A 13,310-nucleotide genomic window follows, 5' to 3' on the forward strand; every position below is an offset into this window, starting at 1 on the left:
AACAGCTTAATAATTACCAGATGAACTGTTAAAGTGAAAACCCGAGGGGAAAAAACATGAAAACAAAAACCCGAGAACAAAAAATGTACATGGATTTGTAAAAGTCATGTCGCTAGTGACATTTATTATGTTAAGATATTTAAATGATATTTTGTTAAAAGTCCTAAATTAGGATTGGACTATGTGGTCCTATTATTGTTTTAGTTATAGATTTTTACATTATTTATTTGTAGAATATCTTTATTTTTAGCTTTTTATGTTCATAAAATAAACGATTGGAAAAATATACTCATTGTTTTTGTCACGTTATTTAATTTTATTTTACAGTACATATGGGGCTACTTTTCCGCACTAGTGCGTATAATAGCACTTTTCGTGCGTATGTCGAAACTTTAAAGTGCCATATGTACTGTAAAACGTTGTTCGATACACGTGCGAATAAGTAATTCGCAACTCGTGTCGATTTAAAACACTCCCTTCGGTCGTGTTTTAATTTATCGCCACTCGTTTCGAATTTCCTCTTTTTCGCACTTGTATCGAAAATAACTATTATTTATTTATTCCATAGAAAATACTTATGTCTAAAATCTTACCAGTCCTGAAAGAAAGACCGTCCGCTCGCTTACCTAATTTTAACTCTTTTCTTGGCAACTTATCTTACTAGAGTCCCTAGCCAAGGTGATAATCGCGGGCGCTACAACAACGAAACGCTTTGTGTATTTCTATCACTCTTCCATATTTGTGCGACAGTGACGGTTGCGTTTCGTTCGCTACGGAGAGTAAACGATTGGCATGTTGGCTACGCACCCAGATACAGAATTAAATAAGTACCCTTTTTGTACTTTTTTCGTAGAGCGTTTTTGCTCTACCAGGTGCAAGCGAGGCTTAAACTCTTTTTTTAACTTTGCCTAGAAGATTTGACGAAGACGCCATGTTTAATCAAAAACGTGAGGATTAAACGAAAGAATACCCCTAGATCCCTACACTAGAAAGATTAGTATACCTACCTGAAGCACTATAATGCGTGTTGCCCCCTGGTGTATACATCCAGAACTACGTAAATGATAAGACAGCTAGATCTCGAAACACTCGCGCCATCTATGAGCCACTCTTGAAACTCTATCGACTAATAACTTGCACAAAAGCCTTAGAACGGGTTTATTTTGAACAAAGCTATCATTGTAGCTCTGTTTTAAACCACTAGATGGACCTACCGTTTATGATTGAAATTATTTTTAAATTTCGTTAAGATACATGGATAATTTCCAAATTTTTGTAGTCTCGTAAATAATAGTATGATTTTGTAAAAAAAATGTAAATATTGAATGAGTTTAAAGCTGATAGATAATCGCGTAGAATGTAAAAATGTCGTATTATGTGCTCTCCATAATATTGTGCGGATATAAAAAAACCGGCCAAGTGCGAGTCGGACTCGCGCACGGAGGGTTCCGCACCATCAACAAAAAATAGAGCAAAACAAGCAAAAAAAACGGTCACCCATCCAAGTACTGACCCCGCCCGACGTTGCTTAACTTCGGTCAAAAATCACGTTTGTTGTATGGGAGCCCCACTTAAATCTTTATTTTATTCTGTTTTTAGTATTTGTTGTTATAGCGGCAACAGATATACATCATCTGTGAAAATTTCAACTGTCTAGCTATCACGGTTCGTGAGATACAGCCTGGTGACAGACGGACGGACGGACGGACGGACAACGGAGTCTTAGTAATAGGGTCCCGTTTTTACCCTTTGGGTACGGAACCCTAAAAAACAGGTCATAAAATATATTATGAACACAATTTTTACAAATTTAGGAATGGACTAAGGAGCAGTTCTGATGATTTTAATATTTTATCAATATTATTAAAGTTATTAAATAAATCATAAATTGAATATTACAAAAGTGTCTCTAAAATTTTACATAATATTATTAATATTATTTAAACAGCATTGCAATAAGTATGCGCACGCGCATGGCATTGAACTTGCGCGTTGATGTCTTTTCTAAGAAGGTGAGACATCCGCCATATTGGATATTCATTCTGATGTTAACATGTCTTGTTGTGTGAAATATTGTTGTGACACAAGAAGATTTTGTGCGGAAATTATTAGTCATCTGTTATTCGGCATATCTACGCAATTTATTAATGTCTACATGCTGTAACAAAAATAGTGGGGATCCGTTTAACGTATTCGGTATCCAGTTCTGATTAGGAAAAAGTAGAAGAAAAAATCGCTGGCGCCATCTATAAAAACCTTTGACAGTTGCCAACTCCTTTGTGCCGCGAGCGACTGAACTGTACAGTCAGCAGCAATAGTTGCTAAGCGGGCGAATGTGTTCAAAATGATCTTGACACGACTTTATTGTTAAAAGAATAAGAGCACGTCATGGTAATTTTGAACTCCTCGCCCGCTTAGCAACTTCTGCTGCTGTCTGTACTGTGCACATGTTGATACGTCAAATTTAATATTGTTATGCCGCGCAAATTTTCATTTTAGTTAATCAAAACTTTTATTGACCAATAACAACTATTTTTATAGCAGGACATGGGCGTAGGCAGGTACAGGTAATTTTACATACAATGCCCCTCTGTGGCCTCTGCCCCCCCCCCCCCCCCCAGGCCTATCAATTCGCCACCCCCTAGTTGACTGGCTGGCTACGCCCTTGTAGCAGGAAGTTTTGTTTTGGGTAATATTACAATACAATACAATACAAATACTCTTTATTGCACACCTCATTACAGAAAACAATACAGATAATACAGGAAGAAGAGGTTAAACAACAGGCGGTCTTATCGCTAAAAAGCGATCTCTTCCAGACAACCTTTAGGTAGCGGAAATTAATAAATTTATGTGATGTCAGTAGGTGTTTCATATTCAATATAAGAATTTTAGCACAGAAAAACACAATACAAAACAGTATAACACAAATAAAAATAAAATAAGATAATATACATACACAAATACATACATATATATAACCATAAAAATAAACGTAAATATTCACTGAGTTATAAACTGAAATAAATGTCATATACTCAGAAAAAGTGACCCAAGCCTCTAGTGCCCCAGGCTGGAATCGAACCAGCGTCCTCTGCTATCGCGGCAGGTGCCTGTTACCTCTCGGCCACCGGGGGACAGCGGCATAGGTCGAACTTTCCAAGTATATGCACTTCATACTGAAGTGGTTTTTTTTCTGAGTATATGACATGTATTTCAGTTTATAATTTATATAGTAGTGTGACTACTCGAAATAATAACAAATTAAAATATTTTCTGAAAATAATTTATTATATAATAAATTAATAAATTAATTATTTTTTTTATTTTTATTTTTTATTTTTTTTTTATTTGTATTCACTGAGTTAATATAAAAGTTATTCTATATCAATGGTAATATTAAAATACTCTTTTTCTACTCCAGCACTTAAATGTGTCAATTAAATGACTGACAGTGATATCTAAAGCAATGTCATTTGAATGATTTGTCTATAGGCTCATAAGATGACTGCTTATTATTATGACTGTTTATTTTTTTTAAAGATACAAGTTCCGATCATCTTGATTGAAAGAGGTATGTTTTCATTTACAATAATAACTCTTTTTTTTTAAAATAATAACTCAATTTTTTTTAAATAATAACTCTTTTTTTTTAATAATAACTTTTTTTTTTTTTTGCTGCAGCTGTCAGAAAAAGTAATGTATGCAACAGCTCATAATTGGTTCTTAAAATTCTCGGGTCTTTTTTTACAAAACTCGGCTACGTCTCGTTTTGTAACTTCGACCCTTGAATTTTAAGAACCCTTATTATATCACTGTTGCATAAACTACTATTATTGCACACCTCAATAAAAGAAAACAGAAACACAAGCAGAGATAAACAACAGGCGGTCTTATCGCCTAAAAGCGATCTCTTCCAGACAACCAAATACATTCATGTTATGAACAGATAATTTTAGTGTCAGTCATATCATATCATATGGACCGTTTTTCTTAGTCAAAAATTTAGGTATTGAGAGTTGCGCCAATATGTAGAATACATACGTGTATAGTCGAAATTATACATAATATTTACAATACAATACAATACAAGCATGTACTTTTTTTTGTACACCTCACAAAATGTATAGTCCATTCTGCCATCTAACAATTTGTCACAACAATCAAACGATTTATATGTAGGTATATGTAAATCAATCCTAATAGGTACTCATAACATAATACATAAAGTAAATAAAGTAATGTAAAATCTATTTTTTTATTCGGTAGACTGAAATGACAGTTCATAGTATGAACATAAAATGTCATTTCATACTAAGAAATGTCATTTTAGTCTACCGAATTAAAAAATAGACTTTATATTTCCTCACACACCTACTGCTTTTTAGGGTTCCCAAAGGGTAAATAACGGGACCCTTCCGTACCCAAAGGGTAAAAAACGGGACCCTATTACTAAGACTTCGCTGTCCGTCCGTCCGCCCGTCCGTCTGTCACCAGGCTGTATCTCATGAACCGCGATAGCTAGACAGTTGAAATTTTCACAAATGATGTATCTCTGTTGCCGCTATAACAACAAATACTGAAAATAAAATAAAATAAATATTTAAGGGGGCTCCCATACAACAAACACGATTTTTTTGCTCTATTTTTTGTTGATGGTGCGGAACCCTCGGTACGCGCGTCCGACTCGCACTTGGCCGGTTTTTTATTATCACCCAATTAAATAATACCTTAAAAGTACATTTACTAATATAAAATACTTAATAGCAATGATCCGAGCCGCATAAAGGCCGCCATACACGGCGCAGGACTCCGCAAAAAACCCGTTAGTGCGGGTTTTAAATATCCTTCTGACATCACTGAGGGCTAGCATGATACACGGTTTATATCTTCTTCCTCGCGTTGTCCCGGCATTTTGCCACGGCTCATGGGAGCCTGGGGTCCGCTTGGCAACTTAGCCCAGTAATTGGCGTGGGCACTAGTTTTTACGAAAGCGACTGCCATCTGACCTTCCAACCCAGAGGGTAAACTAGGCCCGTATTGGGATTAGTCCGGTTTCACCGAAAAGCGACTGGTAAATATCAAATGATATTTCGTACATAAGTTCCGAAAAACTCATTGGTACGAGCCGGGGTTCGAACCCGCGACCTCCGGATTGCAAGTCGCACGCTCTTACCGCTAGGCCACCAGCGCAGATACAAGGTTTATACATGTAAGGAATTTATTTATTTAATCGTATGGCGATATGGGCACATAGGCAAAAACTGATCTATTAGACTTGACGCCCGATTCTGTGCAGTGGTTGCAAAACTAGGATGTTGCCTTATAAATATAAATATAAGGAATGTCAAAATAAAATAAAAAACCGGCCAACCGCAAGACAGACGCGTTCCAAGGGTTCCGTAAATTAAGTCTAACTCACGCTTGACTGCACGTTTCTAATAGGTTTTCCTGTCATCTATAGGTAGAGAACTAGTATTTTGTGTATTTTTTCTAAATCTTAGACACAGTAGTTTCGGAGATAAAGAGTGAGGAGGGGGGGGGGGGGGTTGGACAGACAGACGCACGAGTGATCCTATAAGGGTTCCGTTTTTTGGCCTCATAGTAAAAGTTGTTCAGTATGACCTACTTATTCACCCCTCAGAGTTTGATCATAATAACAAGAGCATCTTGTAAGTAAGTAAGTATGTATATGAGCCTGAAAAACCGAGTCGAGTCTTAAAGCAGTGAACACAAAATACTTGAATCTTAACTAACACTACTATAGCCACTTGACAAATCGTAAATATATTGATGCGACAAAAAAATCAAAACAACTGTTTCAAAAACCTGTGAACCCAAGATTTACATATGAAAGAACGAGACAGAAAACCCGACCATGCTAGCCCGTCCGTCTGTAGAGGCGAGAATCGTAGGAATCGTTCACCGCCGCAGCCTTCGATGGCGGCGGCGCCTGCGCCGTGTTGCCAGCACAAGCAAAATTAAATAATTTCTGGATTTTCTAATGTCTAAAAATCGGCCGCAAAATAGATTTTGATCATCTTAAAATATTTTTCACAAAGGTTGTCAAAATCATCCATACAATTTATAGCCTTAAAATACAAAATCTCGTAAAATTGCAGACGTTAATTTGTACCCGTCTCTCTATTTAAATTTTTAGAATGTTTTTTAATTTCAATCGGTGGCTGCAATTTATTTGTCTACCCCGAACATTTTTATAAACTAATTTCGGGTAGTTCAGTGTTGTTTTACTTATATCTCGGTTGACATTTGCTGGAACGTCAGTCTTTCCGTGACACAGCTGGTGCAATTTAAGGTAAAAACAATGAAACTATATCGCGGTAGACCCGTTTGTGGAATCAAATTTGTGTAAGAATGTCCCTATAATATATATTAATTTAAAAATCCTCAAATTTTTCAAAAATTTTACCTATTTTAATTGATCTAAACAATCAGTAGCCATGTGTAGAACGATTATATACTTGGTCAAGCAGATCTTGTCAGTATTAAAAGGTGGCAAATTTGAAAAATGTAGGCGCGAAGGGATATCGTCCCATAGAAAATTTGAATTTCGCGCCTTTTTTTACTGACAAGATTTGCTTGACCAGCTATATTATTATATTATATTGACACTTGATTACCATACGTGTATCAAATTTCCCCCATAATTCCACCCCATCGCTGGCAACACCGGCGCACGCGCACAGTACCAACCCGACCACCGCCCGCGCGGCCGCGATGCCCATCGCAACGACAACCGATAACGAAACGCAATTAAAACTAAACTAAAAACACCAAAAACAAAACGCGCGACTACTCGAATCCATCAAAAATTCAAATTTCGAATTCATACTTTTTAAAATCTCACAACGAGTTGAGCATATGGCCAGTCCAAGGATGTGAACTTTTTTTTGTTTCGGCACAGTGCATTGAAATGTGGATCTTAAGTGTATAGTGTAAAGTTCAGTTTTAAAGTGTTAAGGATTAAAATAAGTTTTTAAAAAGGTAAGGTTGACCTTTCGGAGTATTTTAATGATCTTATTGGTTTTAATTGTTTGGTATGTCGTTGATTTTACCGACTTTGAAGATGGCGAGATAGAATTGTTTTGACAATTGAGCCCTTGATAGGAAGGGCGTTTAAAGGGTATTGTTAAGGCAAATAGAAAATTAATTTAATGGTGAATTTAGTCAAAAATGTACGTAAAAACGGGTGTCTTTCCTGTAGACAGTATACAAGTTAATTATTTGGGTAAGTAATTTTAAACCATACAGCTTTGACGAAGTACTTACATATAAAGTTCTATCATACCAATAAGAATCAAGGAAGAAATTTAGTCTTTAATTTAACTTTCTGGTCCCGCTTAATATGACATACGAAACCATCGACACGAGGAGAAGAAAAAGTTTTATTTATGATTCTTATTTATTTATGATGTCCACAGGAAAGATGAATATGTAGTCAGATCAAGCTAAAACTGCAGCGATTTTGATAGCACAGATTGTGCAAGTGTTATTTTAATATTTTAAACGTCACAATTTCATAGAAGTTTATCGTTTAAAATAACACTTGCACACTCTGTGCTATCAAAATCGCCGCAGAGTTAGGTCGGTCTGACTCTAACCATATTTTTTTCATTTGTTAGGAAAATATAATCTATATATTTAAATAAATATTTAACTTCGTAGAGTACATACTTAGAAGCGATGAAGTTAGAAAGACGTAGAGTGTATAGTCTATAAACTATAGTAGGAAGAATGTAGAGTCATATTTATGGCGTGCGTTCACACTGTAAATTAACGCTTGGATAGTAATGTATGGTACTATAAACCGTAAATAAATTGACGTTTTAATTTTTACATTCTTATGGTGTATAGTAGAGCTTAATGATGTTGAGTGATATGTATATGTTCATAATTAAACTTACTTCTAGTTCAAATACATTTTGATTGACTAAGTACATTATGTACTTGACATAATACTTATTGATTATTATTTGGTTGACGAAGTTATACGTTTTAGCCATGTTTTAAAACGAACTTATTTTTGTTCAATTGCCTCAACTAGGGAATGCAATCTCGATCTCGCGAAATCTACGAGATCTCGAGCGAATTTTTGAGATTCAATCTATACATTTTTGCATTCTTGGTCGACATCTCGATCAATATTTTCGAGATCTCGAATGAGATTGATAGATTTTTGAGATTACATTCATCTTATTCAGGTAGTGCTACTGTATCTGACCGGCTTCAACTGACGATGAGGGCTCTGTGGTGCGCTCTGTGCAGAAGTGTTAGCGTACCTACAATTATTTATACATATTATTATGATTTTTGATCACTTAAGTTACATTTTTATTGTAAGTTGTGTTTTATTTTGCAAATATAACAGCAAGACAAGTAGGTACCCTAAACAGGTAGTATATACTGAATTCTTAGGGATCTATGACAAAATAACTAATTTTTAATTACTTTGTCAAATTTCGATCTCGAAAGTTTGACGCTCGAGATTTTGAAACACCCAATCTCGATTCAGATTTTTCACGCGAGATTTCGAATCGCCAATCTTGACTCAAGATTGCATTCCCTCGCACCAACCTATCAACTACCAATACTACCATATGCGATTGTATCTTACGTGAGGCCAATTGTCAGATAATAGTCTAAAACAATACATTAAGTTTATATTTCCGCCGGTTTGAGAATTACTCAAATAGACAATAACAGTTATCAACTATCTCTTGGTTACGTAATAACAAGGTTTTCTTAAAATGTAACCTTTTAACCTGTGAGTGTGTAACCGTGACGTATGTTCCATTCTTATATTTTAGTCATATTATTTGAAGTGACTGTACACGCCATCAGATATATCGGAACGGCCAGGGTGTTCACAATATCTGAACACGCACTCTAACGCCTTGACAATAGAGGCGTGTTCAGATATTTGAGAGCGCCTTGGCCGCTCCGATATATCTGATGGCGACTGTACCTACACTACGGTTTTTTCATATTTCTGATGTTTTATGATACTACTCTACACAAGCTCTTTCGATCCTAATAGGAGAAAACAGATCCAAAATGTCCACAAATTTTTCGTACATTTCCATACAGAATATTAGTGAATACTTTGGGCCATGGTCATCAGACACCGGACAAGTTGTGAAAGAAATTTCAAATAAACTTGTCTGGGTGTCTGATGACTTTCGGGCGGGCGAATATTTCGCTCTGCGGCTAAGTCCGGCAATTTATCCAGCGGGGAAATGCAGCAAGCGTCCTGGGGACGATGCCCCAGGCAACTTTAGGTTATCTTATAATTTATATTGTAGGTACAATAAAATATACTTTGGCCGGTCCGATATTGTCGACATTTCGCACTATAGGTACTTACAAGCTATAGGCACTATACGAACGAGTCAAGGCCCCGCCCACAACATTACGTCATAGACGGAACTGGCATTCGATTTGCGTTCACTCGGAGATAGGTATCTGTCTTTAAGAAATAGGTGACCTAGGTGACTGTCCATTGGGATTTGTAGTAAAATAACTCGATAAAATAAGACTAAACTGGGCATTAATGATGTCACCTCATCTATACTTTGTGGGTGACATTGTCACCCACAAAGTATAGATGACGAAATGTTATTTGCACCGATTTGGTATATTTTCGTATTAATATTGTTTTACACAAACGCAAACATTAGTTAAAATTATCAATAATATGCCCCAGTAAAATCTTTGTCAACAAATTTTTGGAGTATGATACGAGCAATCTTTAGAGCTTAGTTCCGAAATAAGTAAAGTTCATTCCTGATTTTTTTATGCTAAATCACTAAAATCAGTTTAATACAGTTCCATATACTTTAATAAATAAATAAATATTATAGGACATTTTTACAGAAATTGACTAAGCCCCACTGTAAGACGGTATACTTAGACATTTGAAGGGTCCACGAAAAGAACATGTCTAGGGGCGCTTTTTTTTGTTCTCCCCTACACTTTTTTTTCAAATTTGGGATTTTTTATGTTATTTCTACTCAGAATCACGAGCTCTTTCTATCCTAATAGGAGAAAAAAAGTGTCCTAAGGTTTTTATTTCCATTACGTCACGAAAGAGATCGAAAAATGTATGGAAATTTTGGGACACTTTTTTTCTCCTATTAGGATAGAAAGAGCTCGTGATTCTGAGTAAAAATAACATAAAAAATCCCAAATTTGAAAAAAAAGTGTAGGGGAGAACAAAAAAAAAACGCCCCTATAAGTCACATTTTTCGGAAAATGAGATTTTTATCTCAAAACGAAGAACTCTTAATGAACTATAGTTATATCTTTTGCTACCACTGTATAATAAATGTAACACAACTTTATTTTTAGTTAAATAATACCTGGTCACGGAATTACCATACGTTTTGACATTGTTGCAAATTTTAAAACCGCGATTACTCAAAATGTCACTAGTGTGACTAGACATGTTCTTTCCATGGACCCTTCGTTTATTCCAATAGAAAAAAGTAACACTAGCCTTTTTCTACCGTAAAAATTCTTACGTACATAATATTTGGATAATTCAGAAGCTTATTTTACAACAAACATCTGATACAAACAACTGAACAGGTAGATGAGAAGCGACCTTCACGAGATCACTGCGATCTTAATAGCTTCACCTTCATAAATAGCTTCATAATAGCATACCTAATATATATTTATACACGTATTATACTTCTTGTGGGTATGTTTTGTTGTATAGATCATTGGGATGACGTGTTTCTAAATCCGGTTTAATGGTTTTCCTTATGCAAAGGTTGTCCATCGCGGTTCAACGTGGCAACTCGGCGAGCGTGATGGGCTCCTTTGCATCTGGAGGGACGCGGGGCGAATTTGGTGAAAAGGTTTTGAATTTGTTAGATGTTAGTTTAGATTAAGATTTAGTAGTCTGTTTAGTTTTACGAGTTATTTAAGTACCTATAGTTAATTTTAATGTAATTTATTAATTGAAATAAAATAAAATGGATTGTTTAATAGTTAGATATAATTTAGAAGAAAAACGGGCATGCATTGTAATAAAAATATATTTTAATTTGGTAAAAAAACCGTAAGTGTTTTAGCACGGTCGGATTAGGACGAACTACAAACTTACGTACGAAATATCATTTGATATTTACCAGTCGCTTTTCGGTGAAGGAAAACATCGTGAGGAAACCGGGCTAATCCCAATAAGGCCTAGTTTACCCTCTGGGTTGGAAGGTCAGATGGCAGTCGCTTTCGAAAAAACTAGTGCCTATGCCAATTCTTGGGATTAGTTGCCAAGCGGACCCCAGGCTCCCATGAGCCGTGGCAAAATGCAAACGATTAACATCTTAGCTAGGCTATGATCTATTCTGCATGTTATCTACTTACGATTGTGCAATCTAAGTGTATGTTTGTCTACTCTCACTTGCAAAAGGCTTACATTAACATTAGCATATCGATTAAGCCCTGGTTTAATCAGTGATGTAAATACTTAACAGGTTATACTCGTTCCGCCTTCGCAAGACTTTATGTCCCATGGGAATATTAACTTTTTGATTGAAAAACGGTGAAAAGTTACTGTAGGGTTATAGTTTGAAATAATCCAGGAGAAAAAGTTTACAAGTCCATGACCAAATAATAAATTTGAGAAACAGACTACCGTAAAATGGGGTGAGTAGGTTTCGCGGTGAGAGTTGGGTTATGAATGGGGAGAGAAGGGATGAAAGGGGAGTGAGATGGGATTTTAAAGCTACTGCTACAAAAATAATGTATTCCAATTTAAAATAGAGCTATAGTAATACTCATAATAAAAAAAAATCAACAATCTTCCAAAATCACCTTTGTATGAAAACCCAACTTACTCTAAATACTGTTTATCGTCAAAGTTATGAAATGGACTACCCAAAATAAAATAAAAACTAAAATATAAACGTCCGGAACACTTATTATATACAGCATGCAGTTTGCATATGTAAAAATAAAATGTTATCGAGGTTTCAATGTCAGTTTTGACCCTACTCACCCCTTTTTACGGTAACATAATTTTCATAATCATAATAATTTATTTGCACATAAAAAGGGCTATAAAAATTACATGTCCTATCCTTTCTAGCTGTTTTTTGACAGCATGAAAATGGGTCCTTATAATACCTACATTTGCACTACATAAGATAAGACTACCTTAAATGTGATGTTATCTATGAAAAGGGACCTTATTGTCGATGGCGCTTACGCCATTATTAACGATGCTCCGATATAAATCAATGCCGCGCGACGCTGTGCGGCGTAAGCGCCATCGACAATAAGGTCCCTTTTCATAGATAATGCCCCAAATTAACTTAATTACTAACTGCATTCACTTATAAGTTTATTAAGGTGACAGTCCATTTCCAACCGCAGCTGCACTACTGTTCATTTTACTATGGAAATTGACAGTAACAGCGACGCGTTCAGTACCAGTAGTGCAGCTGCGGTCAGAAATGGAATGTACCCTTAAACTAAAATAGAATGCATAATAAGTTAACTTTACAATATACACATACAGTCCCAGCAATAGATAATGAAATAATTAAGTATGTAATGTCGTGGTAATAAAATATTTCACTCTTTAGCGATAAGGCTAGGGTTGCCAACCGTACTATATTATATAGTATTGTACTATATTTTGGCTCTCTGTACTATATACTTTTGGAAAAATATATAGTACGCTATAATACTATATTTCCGATTAAACGTATGTTACACTTATGTTTAGTATTTTATCTAAAAGTACCATATTTTTTTGAAATGTACTATATTTTTGATGCCCTATTCTGGAAAATACTATATTCTACCAAAAAATAGTTGGCAACCCTAGATAAGGCCCACACACATACAAAGAGATAACATATAGTTGGTCAAACCAATTTGTCAGTCAGTAAGAACCAGGAAAACTATACTCATCCTTTTCTTTTGGGTGCTAGTACTAGTGTAAGATAAAGATTAGTATTATTCTCTCTGTCTATGTTTGAAATGAGACAGTCCTTTAACAAACTATATCAAATTACCTACATATTTATAATAATAATACAATACAATACAAATACTCTTTATTGCACACCTCGTTACAGAAAACAATACAAAGAATACAGAAAAGAAGAGGGTAAACAACAGGCGGTCTTATCGCTAAAAAGCAATCCCTTCCAGACAACCTTTAGGTAGCGGAATGTATAAATTTATGTCATGTCAGTAGGTGTTTCAGATGCAATAAAAGAAATCTAGCACAGAAAAAATACAAAACAATACAACATACCATACATATAAAAATT

General features: G+C 35.3%; 1 protein-coding gene across 1 annotated transcript in view; it reads left to right on the forward strand.

The window, feature by feature from the left end:
• The first annotated feature begins 6,691 nt into the window (after positions 1-6,691).
• Positions 6,692-13,310, forward strand: part of LOC134659185 (cuticlin-4) — a 72,347-nt gene continuing 65,728 nt past the window's right edge. Inside the window, exon 1 of the mRNA XM_063514818.1 lies at positions 6,692-7,005. The gene's annotated coding sequence lies outside the window, so the exon portion shown is untranslated. The remainder of the gene's footprint in view (positions 7,006-13,310) is intronic.

This window comes from Cydia amplana, chromosome 24, assembly GCF_948474715.1.
Source record: "Cydia amplana chromosome 24, ilCydAmpl1.1, whole genome shotgun sequence".
NCBI lineage: Eukaryota > Metazoa > Arthropoda > Insecta > Lepidoptera > Tortricidae > Cydia > Cydia amplana.